A 14,393-nucleotide genomic window follows, 5' to 3' on the forward strand; every position below is an offset into this window, starting at 1 on the left:
AATGTACAGCAGTCTTTATGTCATCTTCTAGTAAGAGTTATCTAGCTATAATACATAGCAATTAATGTAATAGAGGTTGCAATTACACTGTGCTTTCAAGCACAAGCTCAAGGCAGAACTCAAGGTAAATATATACTTTATAGATCAAATAAAGTTGTAAAACTGATTGTAGAATGTACTACTGGGCAGCAGAATTTCTCTCCGTTTGGAAGCTGCCCTTCTTACAGGCCTGTCATATGGGACAAGCCTCACTCTGCCCTTTGTATGTTTGTAGTCCTGGACAGAATATGATGAAGTCTATAGATCACTCCTCTCCCACACCTTCTTACAATGCATTTTCATTCAGTTCCAATTCACCATGGGAAAAATTATTGGAGATTATTTTTTGTTTACATTTTAAATAATGGAGACATGCTACAAACACAGCAACAACGTTTCACTGTGATCACTTAAAGAGGAACTGCAGTGAAAATAATGTAATTAACCACCCTGGCGTTCTGATTAAATCGCCAGGGTGGCTGCGGGAGGGTTTTTTTTAAATAAAAAAAAAACTAACTTTCAGTTGGCTGCATGAAAGCCCACTAGAGGGCGCTCCGGAGGCGATCTTCCGATCGCCTCCGGCGCCCAGAATAAACAAGGAAGGCCGCAATGAGCGGCCTTCCTTGTTTTGCTTATATCGTCGCCATAGCGACGAGCGGAGTGACGTCATCGACGTCAGCCGACGTCCTGACGTCAGCCGCCTCCGATCCAGCCCTTAGCGCTGGCCGGAACTTTTTGTTCCGGCTACGCTGGGCTCAGGCGGCTGGGGGGACCCTCTTTCGCCGCTGCTCGCGGCGGATCGCCGCAGAGCGGCGGCGATCAGGCAGCACACGCGGCTGGCAAAGTGCCGGCTGCGTGTGCTGCTTTTTATTTGACAAAAATCGGCCCAGCAGGGCCTGAGCGGCAGCCTCTGGCGGTGTTGGACGAGCTGAGCTCGTCCAGACCGCTCAGCAGGTTAAAAAAGTGCTTCATTTTTACAATAATTATGTATAAATGATTTAGTCAGTGTTTGCCCATTGTAAAATCTTTTAAATCCCTGATTTACATTCTGACATTTAACACATGGCGAGATTTTTACTGCTGGCAGGTGATGTAGCTGCTGCTTGGTTTTTTGGCAGTTGGAAACAGCTATTTCCCACAATGCAGCAGGGTTCACAGACAGGAAACTGCCAGGACCATGGCAGACCAGAGTTTCTTGTGGGAGGGGTTTCACCCCAATATCAGTCATACAGAGCCCCCTGATGATCCGTTTGTAAAAAGTAAAAGATTTCTCATGTAAAATGGGGTATCAGCTACTGATTGGGATGAAGTTCAATTCTTGGTCACGGTTTCTCTTTAGAGGGTACTTTTCAGTTTAAAAAACTGAGCTGATCATGTAAGGCTCTGTCTTAGTGCTGCAAAGATCAGTGGGTCTCAGGATTCATAACTCACCGGCTAGCACATAATTCATTAGACAGATGAAGTTCTGCCCTCTCTATCAGCAAGATGGTCATGGCCATTCTTTTCAGAGCCTTCCAAAGCTCACCCTCTCCACCTGCGTTGCCACAGCACGCCCTCATCTAGCAGCCACCAATCAGGCCAGGGCTGCTGAGCCTGGCGTGAGCCTCGGCAACACATGGGAGGGGGGGTGTCAAGAGTTTCAGAAAACTTCTGAAAAAAATACCATGGTGGCTTTCCTAGGAGGGGGCGGAGTTTCTGACATTAATGAATTACGGGAGACCCACCCATCCTGGCAGCATTGAGACAGAGCTCTGACATTGACTGGAAGTACAGTACTATTTCAGGCATCCAATCATGCACACAGGAACTTTCAAAACTGAGGATGTGTTTACATACTGTATAACTGAATAGTTTAAAGCCTTGCAAATCAGCTGGAAGCAGGTTCTGGGGACAGTTACAGGATAACTACGGCAGCAAATGAGATTTTATGGAGTATTTATTTATTTATAAATCCCTCCTTCTTTTAGGAGCTCTTTCACACAGGAGGCTGAACTGTGCGCTTGTCAAGCAGTTCGGCCTCCCGGCTTCCAGGCACAAGTGCCATTTGTGTGCAATTAATATGCAGCCAAATGGCAGCATTTACAACACCATGTCTGTCATTTGACACATGTTGGAGTTATTCCACCAGAACACTGAAGCCTGTCGCATGTGAGCAAAGCTACAGCCGCACTCCGATGTGACCTTATTGGGAGGTTTGCCTGCTTACCCCCTGCACCGAGCGTTAGCAAGCGCCTGGCCTGTGCATGGGAGCAGCTGACAGGTGGTGAGTTCACTGCCTGCAGCCACCCTTGTGATAGAAGCCTTAATCCAATAAAGCGTAAGTATAAAAGGCCTTCTGACAAGTGTAGTATTTTTTACCTTATTTATGTTCCTTAACCCCAATCATTTTAGTTGGTACAAGTAGGTAGGAGATTATACATTAAGCACATTTATCCTTTATCACATATTGCGTCAGAGAATTTATATACAGTACATTACATATAGCTTTGTATACAAAAGCTAGAAAGCTGAATATATGTTTATGGAGTTTAGATATTTGATGTTGCAATAATGGGTGTTTTCCTTGCCTAATCATCTGCACTGATAGTAGTTGATATATGCTCGGTACTCACTGCAGACCTATATCTACATGAACTGTTACTGATGGATGAATCCGCCATCACAACATATTTTTCTCATTATCTTCTGGAGCAGTTTTTCTGCTAGCATTTCAGTTCATTCTTCTCACAGATACCTGATTAGGTTTTTTTTGGGACTTTCATGTCGTGCACACTGTAATACCTTCAGTCTGCCAGCATCACAGCCAAATAAGGAGCTATGAATGTGCTACTCAGATTATCTCTGGAATTCCACGCAACCTCTTCACTATATAACATTCTGAAATAACTCAGGCATGGCTGCCATGCTAGCTGATTCTCTAATGGCAGAGTTTGCCCAGAATGCACTCATCATTTGGATTACCTGTAAACCTATATGCACATGGACAACAAAACGGCATTTATTCTTCCACTTAAAGAGACACTGAAGCGGAAAAAAATTATGATATCATGAATTGGTTGTGTAGTAGGGGTAATTACTAGAACACTGGTAGCAAAAAAAATATTCTCATATTTTTATTTTCAGTTATACAGCTTTTTTTTTTATTACATTGCATCATTCTCTAATATTTGCAGTTTACACATTACTCAGCATTCTAAAAGTTTTTGCAGAACAGGCAGTGAACTTTTGACCTGTCCTGAACTGTTTTCTGCAAAAGAAAAACACAATACAGCTGAGATAACCTAATCAGAAGTCAGAGCTCTTCAAGACTTTCAAAGTCGCAGAGCTCAATGGCTATTTGCATAGATAACAACTGGAGTTTCTTAACTCTTCCTGCACTGGAAACAAATATTATGCCTAGTACACACCATACAATTTTCTGTAAGATTTTCTGTAATTAGATTATTTTCTGTAAAGTTCTGGTAGAGACTGGTCATTATCTCTGGTGCATTGTCTTCTGGTCATCTCCTGCTGAGTAGAACAATACTTAATTGCTAGGCAGATAGATGGTTAGATAGATAATTTCCAACATGTTGGAAATTATCTATCTGGCAGGTAAATCTTACAGGAAATCTTATGCTGGGAATACACGGGTCGATCCGGCAGCCAATTAGCCGCCGGATCGACCCCCGCCGCGTTCCCGCTCGTCCGCAAGGATCGATTACCGCTGGTCCCTGCTGGCGCTCCTTATCAGCTGCTCGATTCCCTGTACAGAAACGTACCGTGTATCCTCAGCATAACAGAGAATTGTATGGTGTGTACTAGGCATTAGACTTATGTCTCTCTCTGCTCTAGCAGATCTGTTAAATGCTACAGGTTTTTGAAGCAGATTTCAGAGCGATTCTAGGCATGTTTACAGAGGTTTTCTAAACATACCTAGCGGTTTTTGGAGCGTTTTTGTGTAGCACATTTCAAATATTGTTACAGTAAAACTGTTACTGAACAGCTTCTGTAACAAAAACACCTGGAAAACCGCTCTGAACTAGTGTTTTTCAGAGCGGTTTTCCACTTTCCTATACTTTAACATTAAGGCAGAAACACCTTAGAAATCTAAAAAATGCTGCAGCCCCCGAGTTTGCGTTTGTGGAAAAATCAAACCGCTCTGGTTAGCACCATCCTATTCACTTTCATTAGCCAAGCGGTTTTCCCCCTGCAAGCATTTAAAAAAATGCTCCAGAACCGCTCTGGTGTGCACCAGCCCTATATGGGAGTATTAGTGCATAACAATACAGGCATTATGTGAAATTGGCACAACCATAAGCAATAGCTGTGACTGTGCTGCAGTGTCCTCACTGGAGAATAGAGATACAGGCAACTTACAAATACATTAGATTTTGTTATGGTTTAAAAACTGCCTAAAAAGAAAGGGTACCAGTAGCAGTTTCTAGTATTCTAGTTTATCAGGGAAATTATTGCTGATTCCTTCACAAAGCCATAGCACAGGCTGAGAGCACCAGTGGTAATGGAGCGGCTCAAAGCTTTCAGCAATTGCGGAGTTACAGATTACCCAGCAATAGAGATGGCCCGAACGGTTCACCAGAGAACTTGTTCACGTGAACTTAGCTGGTTCGAGTTCGCGGTGAACCGCAAACACTTAGCGAGTTCGACCCACCCCCTATAGTACATCATTGTGTTAAATTTTGACCCTCTACATCACAGTCAGCAGACGCATGGCAACCAATCGGGCTTCACTTTCTCCTGGAGGCCCCCCCCCCCCCCCCCCGCTTATAAAAGGCAGCAGCGTCGGCCATGTTCTCACTCTATGTGCTGCTGTATTAGTGAGAGAATGGAGAGACATTGGAGAGATAGAGAAAGCGATAGTTATGAGGTCTGTTAGCTTGCTCCTTGCTGATATTTGTTGATGAAAAGCACCCCAAAACAGCCCTTTTGAGACTAATGTTTTTCCGATGTGGTGTGTGTGTGTGTGTGTGTGTGTGTGTGTGTGTGCGCCACTGACACTGCATATACAGCCCTATCTGTCACAGCTGGCCCTTGCTAATTGCTGTACTGTGCCAGGCCCAACACATTCAGTGCATACATTTCACTGCCTCTATGTGACTGCACTTTGTATTATACAACACCACCACCAGTCAGTGCATACCTTTTCCTTGCACCTGTGTGACTGCACAATTGTATTATAGCAGCAGTCACTTCATACCATTTCCCTGCACCTGTGTGACTGCACAATTGTATTATAGCAGCAGTCAGTGCATACCTTTTCCCTGCACCTGTGTGACTGCACAATTGTATTATAGCAGCAGTCACTGTACCTGTGTAACTGCACATTGTATTATACCACCAGCAGTCAGGTCAAAAAAGTGTTCAGTACCTCACCTTTATCAAAATGAATGAGGCATGGATCCCAGAGGGCTACTGCCTGCCCGAAGACTAAGTCAGTCCCCACACACAGCATCTCTGCCTGCACGCCGTGTGACTGCCTGCCCCAAGATTAAGTCAGTCTCCACACAGCATCTCTGCCTGCCGACCACTGCTGCCTGCCCCAAGACTAAGTCAGTCCCCACACAGCATCTCTGCCTGCAGGCCGCTTGACTGCCTTCTCCGCCACCACCAACAGGGTCCAGGACTCCAGGTGGATTCCTGAATTTTTATGGCTGCTGCTGCTAGCAGCGGCTGCTACCAAACATAATGATATTTTTTCTGGTGCGTGCACATGCCTAATTTTTCTGGCTGCACTGCGGCTGCAACAACAAAACAAAAAGGCATGTACATGTGTCAATTCCCCTTCATGACCGTTACCTTGCTGCGGTGAAGGGGCTTGCGTATCCCAATGAAGCCATGACCTATATGAGTGTGTTAGGGGGGGGGAGGGGGCCGACCCAATAAGGTCATGGCTTCTTTGTGGACAGACCAAATTCGATCAGCTGGACAGTCACTATTGTTCTGTCATTGAGCTACCTCAGCCTGACCATATGGGCTTGAAAACCGCCATCGCCTGCACTCTCGCCATGGTGCGCATCAGTCCAGCACAGCCATCACTACACAAACAACTGTTTGCGGTGCATTACACAGTGAGTTTGGTCTGTCAGTGTGAAGCAGTACACTACTTACACTAACTGCTGATCCATGTATACACATGCAAGAGGTTTTCAAGCACTTTAGGCCTCCAATTTAGCAATGAAATGTGATTTCTGCATTTTAGGGATAACCCTGCAGTGCGTCAATTCCGTAATTTTCCCCAAGACTTTCGCAGGTTCGCAAACTTTTTCAGAAGTTCAAGTTCGAGGTTCGCGAACCGAAAATCGGAGGTTCGAGCCATCTCTACCCAGCAAGCTGGAAATAAGAAATTCCACGTGTGGCTTCCTGCACCTGGTACATCAGGAATGCCTGTAAGCATATATAACATGTCATATCTTGGACAGTTTAGATTATAACCATAAGTGTCTATACAGCACACAAGGAGGTTGATTCATGAAACCATGGTAAAACTGATGTGTGCAAGCAGTGCACAACAATTTCTCCGCTGTTAACACAAGCAATGTGACCTGCTTTGTGCATATAGTGCTACTTGCATTATTTACACAATTGCAGTGTGAAAGCTATTTACGTAGCATGGGTTGTTCAATAAGCACAACCCACGTTACCGAGGTAATGCATGCATTCTTAAGGTAACTTGCACTACATAAACAGTGTAAAATGCTTTATTTGCAAGTAAGGGGCAGGGTTTTTCATTGTGAAAGACGTGAAAATGTAGAATAAACTTCTGGCAAAACTAGCTCTAGTGGGTACCATAGATTACTATAAATGCCCAAATATCCAACCCCCCAACTTCCGCCCACACACATACACCCCTTACTTACTGAGTAAATATGGCACAAGCCCACAGCTCACTTACCCCAAGGCATATTTTCCACAGGTAGCAAGAGCAAAGGCTTCGTTCTATGCTCTAGAACAGGGGTCAGGAACCATTTTGGCTGAGGGAGCCATAAATGCCACATATTTTAAAATGTAATTCCGTGAGAGCCATACAATATGTTTCAAACTGGGACAGTAGGGCTCACAGTGTATACAGTTGATCCTCCGGGGAGCGGAAGTGTCAGACACGTCTTCAGCTTCTCTTGGGTTTCAGCAATTTCCCTGAGAGCCAGACAGGAAAAATACCGACTAACAGCTTGTACAATTAGCTAGCTGACTTGGGGATTGATTCAATTTGTAGGACGAGATCCCCGCACTTTGGCCCAATAGGCTGCCTGTCTGTCAAGTGACAGGCAGTCTATTGGACCAATCAAAGTGTGGAAATATCGTCCTACAAAGTCACTGGACCTGACAGGGTCCAGAGTGGGACAATTTGAGCAGTCGTACGTTTTTGGGGGGAGCGCAAGTAAGTTAGTAGTGCATGCTACAGCAGTAGCGTGCCTACTTTACATAGTTACATAGTTACATAGTTATTTTGGTTGAAAAAAGACATACGTCCATCGAGTTCAACCAGTATAAAGTACAACACCAGCCTGCTCCCTCACATATCCCTATTGATCCAGAGGAAGGCGAAAAAACCCTTACAAGGCATGGTCCAATTAGCCCCTAAAGGGAAAAATGTCTTCCCGACTCCAGATGGCAATCAGATAAAATCCCTGGATCAACATCATTAGGCATTACCTAGTAATTGTAGCCATGGATGTCTTTCAACGCAAGGAAAGCATCTAAGCCCCCTTTAAATGCAGGTATAGAGTTTGCCATAACGACTTCCTGTGGCAATGCATTCCACATCTTAATCACTCTTACTGTAAAGAACCCTTTCCTAAATAAATGGCTAAAACATTTTTCCTCCATGCGCAGATCATGTCCTCTAGTCCTTTGAGAAGGCCTAGGGACAAAAAGCTCATCCGCCAAGGTATTATATTGCCCTCTGATGTATTTATACATGTTAATTAGATCCCCTCTAAGGCGTCTTTTCTCTAGACTAAATAAACCCAGTTTATCTAACCTTTCTCGATAAGTGAGACCTTCCATCCCACGCATCAATTTTGTTGCTCGTCTCTGCACCTGCTCTAAAACTGCAATATCTTTTTTGTAATGTGGTGCCCAGAACTGAATTCCATATTCCAGATGTGGCCTTACTAGAGAGTTAAACAGGGGCAATATTATGCTAGCATCTCGAGTTTTTATTTCCCTTTTAATGCATCCCAAAATTTTGTTAGCTTTAGCTGCAGCTGCTTGGCATTGAGTACGATTATTTAACTTGTTGTCAATGAGTACTCCTAAGTCCTTCTCCAAGTTTGATGTCCCCAACTGTATCCCATTTATTTTGTATGGTGCTAGACCATTAGTACGTCCAAAATGCATGACCTTACATTTGTCAACATTGAATTTCATCTGCCATGTATGTGCCCATATAGCCATCCTATCCAGATCCTGTTGCAATATGACACTATCTTCCTGAGAGTTAATGATTCTGCACAATTTTGTATCATCTGCAAAAATAGCAACATTGCTCACTACTGCATCTACTAGGTCATTAATAAATAAATTGAAGAGCACTGGACCCAGAACAGACCCCTGTGGGACCCCACTGCTAACAGTCTCCCATTTTGAGTATGATCCATTGACCACAACTCTTTGTTTTCTGTCCATTAGCCAGTTCCCTATCCATGAACACAGACTCTTCCCCAGTCCTTGCATCCTCAACTTTTGCACCAGACTTTTGTGGGGAACAGTGTCGAAGGCCTTTGCAAAGTCCAAGTATATCACATCTACAGCATTCCCAATATCCATATTAGCATTCACTACCTCATAAAAGCTGAGCATGTTAGTCAAACAGGACCTGTCTTTAGTAAACCCATGTTGATGCTGAGAAATAAGATTATTTTCTACTATGAAGTCATGTATAGTATCTCTTAGTAACCCCTCAAATAGTTTGCATACAACTGATGTTAAACTTACAGGTCTATAATTTCCTGGGTCAGATTTTTTGCCCTTCTTAAATAATGGGAAAACGTGGGCTGTACGCCAATCCACTGGGACTCTGCCAGTTGCAAGAGAGTCACAAAAGATAAGATAAAGGGGTTTATCTATAACTGAACTTAATTCCCTTAGGACCCGAGGATGCATGCCATCCGGGCCAGGTGCCTTGTCTATTTTTAATTTATTTAGTCTTGCCTTCACTTCTTCCTGCGTTAAGTATTTAATATTACAGTTAGAAGATTGAGACTCTTCCGCCTCTGTAGTTTGCAACAGTGCTGTTTCTTTTGTGAAGACAGAAGCAAAGAAAGCATTTAATAACTCTGCCTTACCTTGGTCATCCACCATTGAGTTCCCATCCTCATCCTTTAGGAGTCCTATACAGTCAACCTTTCTTTTTTTAGAGTTAATGTACTTGTAAAACTTTTTTGGGTTAGATTTGATATCCTTAGCGATTTGTTTTTCAGCTTCAATCTTTGCCTGCCTAATTTCTTTTTTACAATTTTTATTGCACTCCTTATAATTGCTTAGTGCAGCCTCTGTCCCCTCCAGTTTTAAGACCTTATAGGCATTCTTTTTCCTCTTCATTTTATCTTTAACCTTTCTATTCATCCATAGAGGCCTTTTTTTATTCCTAGACATTTTGTTTCCATATGGGATATACATACTACAGTATTGATTGAGTATAAGTTTAAAAGCTTGCCATTTCCCTTCAGTGTCTTCCCCTTGTAGTACATTATCCCAGTTCACCAAACTTAGTGCCTGCCTAATTTGAGTGAACTTTGCTTTTCTAAAGTTCATAGTTTTAGTGGTCCCGCTGCCCCGTGGCCTATCAGTCACCAGCTCAAACGTTATCATGTTGTGATCACTATTTCCCAAATGTTCTTGAACCTGCACATTTGATACATTATCTGGTCTATTAGAAATGATCAGATCCAGTAACGCATTCCCCCTAGTTGGTTCAGTTACCATTTGAGTCAAGTAATTGTCCTGTAGTGCTGCCAGAAATCTGCTGCTTTTACCAGAATGGGTAGCCTCAATACTCCAGTCAATGTCTGGAAAGTTGAAGTCGCCCATAATTATGACCTCATTTTTACCTGCAGCTTTTTCAATCTGCTGTAGTAATCGCAGTTCTGCAGCTTCATTAATAAGAGGTAGCCTGTAGCATACCCCAATAAGCAATTGGCAACTTTTATTTCCACCATGAATATTTACCCAAACGGACTCCACATCTTCGCAATCTTCCTCCATCTCATCGTTCAGGACAGCTGTAAGAGAATTCTTAACAAAGAGACAAACCCCTCCACCTTTTTTCCCTGTTCTATCCCTCCTAAACACATTGTATCCTTTTAAATTAGCTATCCAGTCATGGCTTTCATCCATCCATGTCTCGGTTATTCCCACAATGTCATAGCCTTTGTCATTCAGAATGAACTCTAGTTCGTCTATTTTATTTGCAAGGCTCCGAGCATTGGTTACCATGCACTTTATATTTTTACCACCACATTTACCAATTTTGTTTACATGAAATTGGCTACTTGAATTTTTACCAACCTCCTTAATCTTTACACTGTCCCCACCCCCCTCTCCACCCTCCATAATGATAGGTTCCCACTGTCTTTTTACCTCATCTTGTCTATGTATTGAGACTTTATCCTCCCGCCTCCCCCCAGATCCTAGTTTAAAATCTCCTCCAACCGTTTAGCCATCTTCTCCCCCAATGCAGCTGCACCCTCCCCATTAAGGTGCAGCCCATCCCTGCTGTAGAACCTGTAGCCGACTGCAAAGTCTGCCCAGTTCTCCAGGAACCCAAACTCTTCCTTCCTACACCAATTTCTCAGCCACTTATTTAACTCCCTAAGCTCCCTCTGTCTCTCAGATGTAGCACGTGGCACTGGCAGTATTTCAGAAAACACCACCTTGGAGGTCCTTGCTTTAAGTTTATCTCCAAGTACCTGAAAATCATTTTTGAGGACCTTCCATCTCCCACTAACTTTGTCATTGGTGCCAATGTGTACCATGACAGCCGGGTCTTCCCCAGCCCCACCCAGTAATCTGTCAATTCTTTCCGCTACATGCCGAACCCGAGCACCCGGGAGGCAACAGACTGTACGGCATTCGCGGTTTCTTCGACAGATTATCCTATCTGTGCGCCTAATAATTGAATCCCCTACCACCAGTACCTGTCTAGCCTTAGCTGCACTCCTATTCCCTTTCTCGTTACAGCAGTCTGCCCCTTGGTTGCTAAGGAGCACATCCTGCTGCAGCATTGCTACTCCTGAATCATCCTCCCCAATATTACGCAAACAAGCATACTTATTAGTGAGGGACAACTCGGGACTAGCCTCCCTGCCACTTTTTCCCCTACCCCTTCTAACTGTGACCCAACTAGCGGCTGCCTCTGCTTCTTGGTCCGGCTGTACTCCACCCTCCTCATCTTCAACGGTTCCATCCAGTGTCTGGATCGTGAGATCCAAGCTCTTCTCCATGTTGTGTATGCTTCTCAGTGTTGCGAGATGCTTATTTAGCTCTGCGACTTCCGCCTCTAACTGAGCAACACGCACACACCCAGGGCAACAGTAAACACCCTCAATCCGCTGATCAAGGCATGCATACATGTTGCAGGATGTACACTGTACAGCATAGTCCAACATGATGACTTTTGTGTGGGGAAAAATTATTTAAAGTAAACTGTGGTGGTAAAAGATGAAATGGGAGAGTGAGTGTAGCTGGGGAGGAGGAAAGGGAGAGTAAGTGAAGTTGGGGAGTGAGTGAAGAGGGGGGGGGGGAGGGGAGGAGGAGTGGAGGTGGAGTGAGAGAAGTTGGGGTGGAGTCCTCAAAATTTAAAGACTACACCACAACGTGCCTAGCACATTCTAACCAATGCAAAAAACCACAATATTGATTGAAGTTTTTTTTTTTTTTTTTTTTGTCCTTACCTACTTCCTCTCACCACTCTCTTTGAGCCTGTGTTGTAACGCCTGTTTTTAACGCCTATGCCACTTGTGTCGCAGCCACTTAGTGAGCAAGCCACAGACTGAGCAAGCTCAGTACTGAGTCCTGAAGCTGACCAAATACCTCCTGTTGCAGCTAGTCCCTCCCCCTAGCCAATTGCCTGCTGCAAAACAAACTAGAGGGAAAAGAAAAAAAAGAAAAAAAAATTGTACTTTTAAAAACTGACACTTGCTGTTTAATATCAGATGAACCACACAGACAATCCACCAGATATTGCAGCAGCAAAAAACAATATACAAACAGCAATGTAATATAATTAGTGCTCACAATTCCCAGCAGTGAAGTGAAGCAGCCCACCACCAAATTTTACTTGCGCTGTAACACTAAGCTGCGCTGCTTGAGCAGTGTAGCTTAGGGAATCAACCCCTACTGATTTGTATGTGAGCCAGATGTAGCCATCAAAAGAGCCACATCTGGCTCCCGAGCCATAGGTTCCCTAGAAGCTATGACTGACAGAGCTCATGGCCACAGCACAGATGTATTGTCATTTATTGAGAAGCCAGAATGTAACTTTTGGCAGGGTGTGCAAATCATATTCACATAAGCAAGATACTACTCCATCCTAGCATCAAATTCTGAGTGTGTGTTTTCTCCGTGTCTGCACAGGATTCCTTTGGGCACTCCGGTTTCCTTCTACATGCCAAAAACATACAGATAAGTTAATAGGCTCCTCCCTAAATTTGTTGTATTAAAACATGGTTTTAATGGCCAAGTACCATTTCCATCAGCTAATGAAGGAACATACTGTACACACAGATAGAAACCAGCTCTGCCAATAAGAGCCTACTCAGAGTCAGGACAAGGGAAACATTTGAGGAATGGGGCTGTAAAACATGTCAGCACAATAGACACAAAGAGGATGGCTGTTTCATATATTACCAAGTGCTGCTCCAGTTTAGTGCTTTTCATTGCATTTATGAGTTGCTCATTGCAGGAATGAGTTGGTAACCTTACTGATGATATTGTAATACTAGTTTCACAATGCTCTTGTGGGATCTTCCATAGGAATACATGAAGAATTACGCAGCCTGGATATTCAGCTCATAAAGGGTATAGGACAATTCCTCACTAGTGATGAGCAAAAATTATCCATAACATGCGTATTTCATCTGACTAAGGAAGAAAAAGAAGAGAAAAATAAAACAAGGACAGCAGCTGACCACAAGGACCAGTTGCACCACTCTGACACATACAAAGATAAATAAACACTCCTTCAAGCCTATGAGCATTTCAGCGCATGCTTTTCACCCTTCTCTTTTCATAACTAGGGTTATACAGGTGGCAGCCATTACTTCTGAGCTTAGTAGGAGGTTTTAGATCATGGGTGTGTTTGTCATCACCTACCCTCCCTCACAGGGGCATTGTCTATGTGAAATCTCAAACAAGTTGAGATCACCTCCCCTGTGACATCATCAGTAGCAGCCTGTGTTTTGTTTTTTATCTTCTCCACCAGTAGTCTGCCGGATTCTGTCCCAGCAATATGAAAGGAAGGGAGGGGTTCCTTCAACAAATTTAAAATATTTTATCTTTGTCATCATGCAGCTGAAAAAAGGCTGCTATTTATTATTATAATTTAGAAAATAGATTTTTTTCTGAAATCTTGTATTTTTAATTTGGGTCCACTTTAATAGATTAATTCCCTACCGGAATAAGTACATATTTGCATGTTAGGAGAGTTTTTAGTTCATCACTGTTTTACACAAAAGTCCTAGACAGGAATAATAGCTCAGTGCTTTAAAGTAAGCTAAAAGAAGAAAAAATGTCTGCATTGTACAGTAAGGCAGGCAGTGTGAGAGAAACTGTACAAAATCATGAGAATATGATCTTTGCAGATAGTGATATGAAGGTCTTTCTTATGCTAACTCCAGTAAAACCATATCATGGTACAGGATTATAAAATGTCACAGTTCAAATAAATATTCAGCGCATTCATTGAGAGCTCTGTAAACTGTAAACATTCTGAAGGACAAAATATGCAGTCTAGTCATGTTTTCCAAATAAAGACATGAATAAATTGCTGGTAAAGCACTATAACACAGATCACTGCAATGAGGCTAGAGGTGACTGCTGTTAATAATTGCATGTGACTGGCCTCTCTTGACTCTGGAGAGGAAATACAGCTTAAAAAAGTCTGAAAGGTGAACATTTCCTAAACCTCCAGGAAGTGCAATGAATATATATGGTTTATGTACACTGACACAGCCGAGCAGATGTCTAACCATAAAATGCAACATTGATAATGTGCTAATATTATGTATTATGTACGGTATCTTTCCCAACGCACTGATACACTGCATGTATGGCTAGTCTATTGTGGCTAAAATATAAAAAAAACTTTGCATGTAAACATTAATTCTACAGATAAAAACATTGTTAACAAGATA

At 43.0% G+C, this 14,393-nt stretch overlaps 1 protein-coding gene across 1 annotated transcript in view; it reads right to left on the reverse strand.

Moving 5' to 3' along the window:
• The window catches only part of COL4A1 (collagen type IV alpha 1 chain), a 234,260-nt gene that overhangs the window by 138,522 nt on the left and 81,345 nt on the right, over positions 1-14,393 (reverse strand). The window lies entirely within an intron of this gene.

The sequence above is a fragment of the Hyperolius riggenbachi genome, chromosome 2 (genome assembly GCF_040937935.1).
Source record: "Hyperolius riggenbachi isolate aHypRig1 chromosome 2, aHypRig1.pri, whole genome shotgun sequence".
In the NCBI taxonomy this organism is placed as follows: Eukaryota; Metazoa; Chordata; class Amphibia; order Anura; family Hyperoliidae; genus Hyperolius; species Hyperolius riggenbachi.